Source organism: Mauremys reevesii, linkage group 1 (assembly GCF_016161935.1).
Source record: "Mauremys reevesii isolate NIE-2019 linkage group 1, ASM1616193v1, whole genome shotgun sequence".
Taxonomy (NCBI): Eukaryota; Metazoa; Chordata; order Testudines; family Geoemydidae; genus Mauremys; species Mauremys reevesii.
Window position 1 is genome coordinate 76,823,187 of NC_052623.1, and position 8,459 is coordinate 76,831,645.

Genomic DNA, 8,459 nt, shown 5'->3' on the forward strand with positions numbered 1-8,459 from the left:
AACCCTTTCCAATTTGTCAACACTCTTTTAAATATGCAGCCACCAGAACCAGACAAAGTATTTCAAATAATCATCCCACTATACAATGGGCTCATCTCAGAAACTCCTGCCTATAAAGTAAAAACAACGATGAGTCCTTGTGGCACCTTAGAGAATAACACATTTATTTGGGCGTAAGCTTTTGTGGGCTAAAACCCACTTCATAAGATGCATGGAGTGGAAAATACAGTAGGCAGGTATAAATACACAGCACATGAAAAGATGGGAGTTGCCTTACCAAGTGGTGGTGGGGGGGGCATGAGACAATTCAATAGGCCACTTCCACCTTAATTGAATTGGCTCATTAGCACTGACCCGCACTCTGAAATCTGCCTATAAAGTGTCTATCAAGTTGTAAATGGAGTTAAATCCTCTTCTTCAGCAAAGGGAGTCAGCCGTATCAACATCTATTCCACCCCTCCCCACCTTGACCCTACTTTGGATCTGTCTTTTGAGGGGCAAGTGTCCTTGTGGATACATGGAGATGTCATGTGCACTTCAAATTTAATGACTCGAGTTCTTGGTGTCTTACAAAGACACAATTTAAAACGACTTTAAAACATAATAGACTAAAAGCAAAATGATTAATATAAATGTAAAATCACAAATGAAATCAAAATGCAAAAAGCTTTCTTAAAAACCTCCTTTCAATTATGGGTTTTAGTAGTTTATACCAATATGAAGTAGAACACACACATATGTAAATATACTCTGAAAAGTTTCAATTTTATGAAAACTTACGTTATTATTAAACATACATACGGTTAATAAATTTTGAAACATTGAGAGGCATATTCCAAAAGTTCAATGAATCGTTCAAATTCCAGATGCACTTCCTCCATGTATCAGTAGATTCCCAGTGTCATGCTGTCAAATTCAGAAAGGTTGTGCTAGAATTAAATACTCTGGCTCAAGCTTTAACACAGGAATGAGAGCTGATCTAACCTGACAGTCCTCTAGAAATAATCATTCTGACTTGTCAAAGATGGTACATGCCGGGATGTCTACATTATTCAAAAATGAAGGCAGCCACAGTAAAAATAAATAAATAAATAGGAGAAATCTTAGAAAGCTCTATGGTCAAAAATAAATATGGCCAGGAAGAGAGACAGAAAATAAAACGGGAACAAAAGATATACAAAGAAGGTCACAATATGCATTGGTTCTGACTCACAACTTAGCTCTTAACCTTGAACTGTATCAAGTGTGCTCTTCAAACAGAAGAAGAGATACATGCCAAGAAGGTGTCATGGGTGTGTCAGCAAGATTTGTAGGTGAGTGATAATTTACAGCCATGTGTCAGTGGGTTGACCCGTGGAAGGAGCCTAAAGTTGACCATGAGAAACTAACATTCATAGAAACATAGGGCTGGAAGGGACCTCAAGAAATCACCCAGTCCATCCCACTATACTGCTGCAGAATTAAGATGTTAAAGCCAGTCTACACTACTGTTAGAAAAAGTGTAGGTAAAACATGTTGGCTAATGTTTCTTAAGCATGACCTTTTTTCTTAGTCTAGACATGGCCACTTCACTACTATTCCACACGAAGCTGATAAGGTAAAATAATCAAATGGACCAGTTTTGGTGAAGACACCATTGTCCCCTCACCCGAGCCAAGAGATTTCCTGTTGTGACTGTGCTGCTTTTTTCCCCAAATATACATTTTTATAACACTTTTTTAGTGCTCCAATTCTGTTCTGCTACAACACGAGAAACTCCATCACTCCTGCTGTCAGTCTGCCTGTGTCGCTATTTTGCAAGAGAAAAGAGCAGAAAAGAAAGGCCATTTTCCTGAGGACTCAGCACAACACTGAAGAAAGATCCTCTCCTCACCTAAGATCTGTGTCCTATTTTTATCCCAGTAAACTTGGTAATCTTACCTTAACCTAGCTCATCTTTCCAACCTATTCAATGTAACAGGGTATAATGGGCTTTCACTTAAATGTTTTGTTCATGTTCTTGGATAAGAAGATGACAGACAATTGACTCACTGAGTGTTCCACAAAAACAACAGCACTGAGCATTTTACAATATCATACACAAAAAAACTACATTAAGATCCCAAAACAGCAAAGCACTTAAGTATATGCTTAACTATGACTAAATGACAAACATATGCTTCAGTGCTTTGTTGGACCAGGGCCTGTTTTTCATTCTTTTATAATTACACTAATTCAGTTGTTACAGTGGATATGTATGTATCTTTAATTTAGCTAATAAGGCCCAGATCCTCAAAGGTATTCAGGTGCCTAACTCCCATAATGGTTTCATATTGGAGCTAGGTGCTTCAATATATTTGAGGATCTGGGTATAAGCCCTTTTGGCCAGTGATTGTCTTTTACTCTGTTCAGACAGCACCTACTGTAATGGATCCCCAATCAGACTGGAGATCTTGGGTGTAATTTAACTCAAATAAACAATTACATTAATATAGACCCCACTTTATAATTTTACCTCAATGGAATTATTCCAAACGGTTCATCGGTATAGCTGAAAAGAGGTTCTATACATGATAATTTCTTTTGTCTCTAAAGTATATTTTTAATAATCATGTCAATGCCAATGTACTATACAGTTAATGGATATTTTTTTTACTTTAGAGACAGGTACACCTGACTAATTTAATTATATTTTTTCCACACAGGACCAAAATGTCAAAATGAACAGGAGCATTAGTGTCGAGTTCTGATGGTAAAATGATTGTTTGCAAATTTAGTCCTTTTTTCTGTTCACAACTGGTTCCTAATTTCTGTGAATGTATTTCATGATTTTGAATGATTTGCCTCATAGTTTGGATGAGCCATTTTCTGTCCAAGAATTCCTTGCAAATGGTTTCTTTGACTATTTGCTGTTCTCTAATCTTGGGTGTTTGAATGATCACCTAAGCAATGAGGTACTGTTTCTGATTCCTGACTCAGTGATTGTTTTTTTAAAATTGAAATTGATCAATGAAAACACATAGTAAACAATAAAAAAATGCACTTGTTATATATTTTCCAGTGAATATTCATTCATATTAAAATATGTGAAAATTTCAGGTTAGTGAACATTTTCATAACAGTATTTAAGTATTTAAATTCAATTGCAATTATTATTCTGTCCCTACAATGACCACAGCAGACCTGCTGCCTTTGGTAATTCCCACAAAGTCTGACAAGGTCTGGCAGTCTCTCCACAGCCTTCAGATCTTGCATACTTAGGGGCTTCCTTTTAAACAGCTGTTTTTGAAGTTGCAGTAAGGCATACTCATTAATTATCTGACCTGCTCTGTACAAATGCAAAATCAGTTACCTGAGGGAGGAAGGAAGGAACAGCAAGCAGGTCAAGAGCAGCAGCAGAGAGTAGGCATGGCTGACAATTGTCTATAATGTAAATCAGTAGAGAAAAGGTTCAATAATAAATACATTCTGTCCTCCCCTGAGAAAAAGGACGGTTTGTAAATGTTAATTCTTGAGAGCTAAATGTCATTCTAATGTAACACCTTAGGATATTGATGGGTATCTATACATCTCTCTTTATATCTATCTATCTATAATTTTGGAGATCATAAACTGGGCTAGATTGACTGCTCTGGGGTCTAAAGGTTTCTATTTACCAAAGCAGAGGTTCAATACAAATGGAAGAAGTGCAAATGAGAGGTCCCCCACCATGCTGCACCCCTGACCTGGTGAAATTATCTCTATGATCTCTAGTCAATGGACATTTTCCAGGAACAATGACTGGATGAAATGATTTGTTCCACTGCTGCCCATTCTAATAGTTTAGCACTTCTACACAGCAACACTGTATATGATTCCTGAAGCACTTGACCCACAGAGACAGCACACTTGCTAGGAGTATAGGTGGCATATATTATCAAAATATAGAACATTGTGGGATTGATTTAAGAGGTGTAGGTGAATTGCTTCAGTTGCAATGATTGAGCTTTTGTCCACACTCTCAAGAAATCATTGCTTTTACAATGCTTCATCCAGACCTGACCAAAAGACTTGTTTCCAGGTGCTGCAATGAACTATTACAAGCAAAACTAATAAAACATCTAAAGTGGCTACAGCACAGATACAAGGTATTGTACAACCTAGGCAAGTTCGAGGGATTTGAAACAATGATTTTTGGTACATTTTTTCTTTGGACAAGACAGGGCCCAAATGTGAAAAAATAGTTTAGTCTCCCCTTGTGTTAAATCCTTCACCTTTGTTTGAAACTGTCAGCTAGTGATAATTGACTTGGTGATAGGATATAGGTACCTGTCTATAACAAAATGGATTGAGATCAGCAACTCCTCTCACAAAAGCTAACAAAAAAGCCAACAACAGATGGTGTAGCAAAACACATACCCTATCATTGGATGGTATGTGAATCAGCTGCTCTTGTTATGTGAGAATGTGGATGTAGCTACAGAGACCAAAAGCCATTCTCCATTTTGGAAGATGGGAGTCTGCAGGGATCAGATAGTTGCAGCCATCACCAAGCTCTGTTTGCTACTGTATTTGAGATATGTAATAGTCACATAATGTGACAATAATGTAAATGATAAAAACAACCTTTTTCCATGCCTAAGGAGATGCCCTCTAATGACAATTATGAGTAGGGAAAGGGAACACATTGACATAGTTTGTCTGCACATATGTGAGAAGCAATACATCAGCATAGACAGAGTACTACACTGTCAATTTATGGGACTCTAACCCATCACAGAATGTCACAATCCGGTCAAGCTCCGTGGGCTGGACACTGATCAGGCTGTTGTCTTTACATCTCACATGCTGGACCCTTGTGTTCTAAGCTTCTTAGAAGAGAGTTCAGTCACTGTCTCTGACTCTGGATCTCTAGGCACACTCACAAAGTGCAGATCCTCTTCTGAGCACTAAGACCCCACAGTCCAACTGCCTAGACCCTGAAACTAGTACCAGCTCTGTCAGATTCCCAAGTTGCTTATGCATGCCCTTTCCCACAGCTGCAACACTGGTTTACAGTTTTGCTCTTCAGGGACCTCTAATAGTTGAAGCACACAGATATAAGCTTTTCAAAAGTTTCTAACACAGTTAGTCTTTACTTTAGACAACACAAGAGATATACAGATCCAGACAAAATAAACACCTACAGCTACCTCAGTTTCTTCACCACTCTGATCAAATCCTAAAGTATGCTCAAGAGTCTCCTAAGGAGTCTAGCATCCCCCTCCAGCAGCACATGGCTTCTCCTCTGACTCATAGAATACAAGTCAGCCAGTTTCTGTCTCTCAAGCCCTGCAGTCAGTTTCCTTTAGCTCTCCTACTAAAATAACCTCTCAGAGGTCCTTCCTTTTATAACTTCCTGTCCCCTTTGTCAGGTGACTCCCTGATCAGCCATGTCAGGTGATCAAAGTTCCCCATTGCGTGATCTGTTGCTTCGTTACCAGCCCACCTGGGCAAAAACAGTTTTCTTGATTTGGCCACTCTCTTTAACATACCCTTAGCATATTGCCCAGGTAGACTTACTCAAATGTCAGTGAATTTGGATATCATCAAGGTTATGTGGTTAATATAGAGTGCCTGATCCTGATAAACTTTACTGGAAGATGCTCTTGACAATGTGGCATTGAAGAGCAGTTTTGTAAAATGAATGCACTAGATTTTTAAAAAGAATTCTTGCCTACAAATTGTCTACAATGACAAAAATGCTTAAATGGGGAGGTTCCTGCAAGCTTCTGAAGCCCCTGCATTTGACTCAATTACACATTTTTTTCATAGATCTGGATATGTTATATGTGTTCCCTGTTGGTCCTGTCCTACTACACTCATTTCTTCTTGTTACCCTTGATTTCCCCACAAGTACCTACTAAGACCGTGCTTTGCAATAACCCTCCCTCCAGCTGAGAACCTATACATGACACTCAGTGCATCAGTCTTGCTTAACAGAAGTAAGCCATTCCCTTCTTACCCCAAGGAGCAAGGGATGAGCTGGCCCCCAAATCTGGAAACCCCACATAGCTGTGTAATGCTGCTCATCTGTTAAGACAGCCTTTGTCTACTAGAAAGGACCAAGTTTGAACCACAATTAGCTGACATGGTGCTGAATATGATTTAACCTTCTCCACACTGACCAGAAAGTCCTGGTCAACACCGTATGATATAACTCAAATGCTCTAATCATGTTTGGACTTGATCAGATGTTCTAGTGTAGAAAAGGGCATTAGGAGCTATCTATTGAGTTTGACCATTCCTTTCTACTGGGAATTTGTTTGGCAAATGAGCAAATTACCTCTAAATCTTTTCCTAGGAGGAATATTTCACTCCAAAGCATAACAAGGTAAATGCCAGGTAACAGATCACAGTTGAAGTTAATACTTTACAGTTAACAATTATCAGTTCTAACACTTGCTTAGAGAAATATGATGAAACTAAACTGCGAGGAGTGGTTGATACGCTGGAGGGTAGGGATAGGATACAGAGGGACCTAGACAAATTAGAGGATTGGGCCAAAAGAAATATGATGAGGTTCAACAAGGACAAGTGCAGAGTCCTGCACTTAGGACGGAAGAATCCCATGCACTGCTACAGACTAGGGACCAAATGGCTGGGCAGCAGTTCTGCAGAAAAGGACCTAGGGGTTATGGTGGACGAAAAGCTGAATATGAGTCAACAGTGTGCCCTTGTTGCCAAGAAGGCTAATGGCATTTTGGGTTGTATAAGTAGGGGCATTTCCAGCAGATCGAGGGATGTGATCATTCCCCTCTATTCAGCACTGGTGAGGCCTCATTTGGAGTACTCTGTCCAGTTTTGGACCCCACACTACAAGAAGGATGTGGATAAATTGGAGAGAGTCCAGCGGAGGGCAACAAAAATGATTAGGGGGTTGGAGTACATGACTTATGAGGAGAGGCTGAGGGAACTGAGATTGTTTAGCCTGCAGAAGAGAAGAATGAGGGGGGATTTGATAGCTGCTTTCAACTATCTGAAAGGGGGTTCCAAAGAGGATGGATCTAGACTGTTCTCAGTGGTAGAAGATGACAGAACAAGGAGTAATGGTCTCAAGTTGCAGAGGGGGAGGTTTAGGTTGGACATTAGGAAAAACTTTTTCACTAGTAGGGTGGTGAAGAACTGGAATGGGTTACCTAGAGAGGTGGTGGAATCTCCTTCTTTAGAGGTTTTTAAGGTCAGGCTTGAGAAAGCCCTGGCTGGGATGATTTGGTTGGGTTTGGTCCTGCTTTGAGCAGGGGGTTGGACTAGATGACCTCCTGAGGTCCCTTCCAACCCTGAGATTCTATGATTCTATGAAACTGATGAAGAAATAAAAGAGGAGGGAAGGGACTGGAGCTCCAATAGCATTATGCAGATGAATTCCACAGCCATGTATCATACTTACATTTCACGTGCTCAAATATTCCATTGCACAGTGATATTAAATCTGAGTGAAATTAGCACTCTATCAGAATTCTGGTGCAAGACTAATAATTCACTGCACTAGCAGCTATTAACATTTGCTAACACCATGCCAATTTCACTAGCACCCACAAGTATTTCTTTTTTGTATTTTCAGGTGGGTTGGTTTATTTACTCTGTGTTCCTACAGGTTTTTTTTTTTTTTTACAAAATGACTCTTAGAGTTAAAATTATCCCGTGATGTAATTTGCTTTTCTAGTTTTAACCATGACAGTTTTTTTTCCCCTCTTCATCTCCTGCTGTGAAATTTTTAACAAATTATTGTGAAGGTGTATTTTTCCTATATAACCTGGGAAACGTTGTTTCATCAATTAATTATTTATAGGATCTAACCTTCCTAACTTTCTGTTGTGGAGATAAACATTTAGGCAAGCTGGTTTTGAGGTGGGTTTTTATTATTTATTAATTATGATTATGATTATGTTTTTGTCTGATTTTTTTAAAATGTCCTTTTTAAGCATCTCTATTATCTATTTATCTAGTTCTTATCCTGGTACTATAGCTGTTCATTTTTAAGACTTTATTTATGTGCCTCTTTTCCATGTTAATAGAAACAAATGTTCTGTACAGTATATAATTATTCCCAGTAACTGTTCTTTAATGTCATCTGTTCTTAACACCATCAATATATTTAAAATGTAGTGTAAGTTATTCTTAGCAAAAAACAAACTTTGTCTCCTTAAATAAAATATAAAAGCACATATAATAAATTCTAGGAGATCAGTGGTGTTAAATGATAAAACAGCTAAGGAATTTGTTCAAAGGCTAGAACCAGTTAGAGAGAGGAGCATTCACTGTAACATACACAACTCCTCAAAGGAAACCTATCTGACAGATTTTATCCTATATGTGGCCTTAAATCTACTAAAAAAATGTATATTGTTAATTTAAGACTATTTATCATAGTATCAAAACCAAAAAGTAATAATATACTTCAAACATCTTAGAGTTAAAAATTGTGGAGACCGGGGAGATTTGTTTGATCGTAACAGCAT

General features: G+C 38.4%; 1 long non-coding RNA gene across 1 annotated transcript; it reads right to left on the reverse strand.

Moving 5' to 3' along the window:
- Positions 1–828: 828 nt before the first annotated feature.
- On the reverse strand, positions 829–5,278 carry LOC120400330. The gene is made up of 3 exons (XR_005595743.1): positions 5,151–5,278; positions 3,332–3,402; positions 829–906 (listed from the first exon to the last, which is right to left on the reverse strand). It is a non-coding gene; the product is annotated as an uncharacterized LOC120400330 (long non-coding RNA).
- Between the last annotated feature and the right edge of the window lie 3,181 nt (positions 5,279–8,459).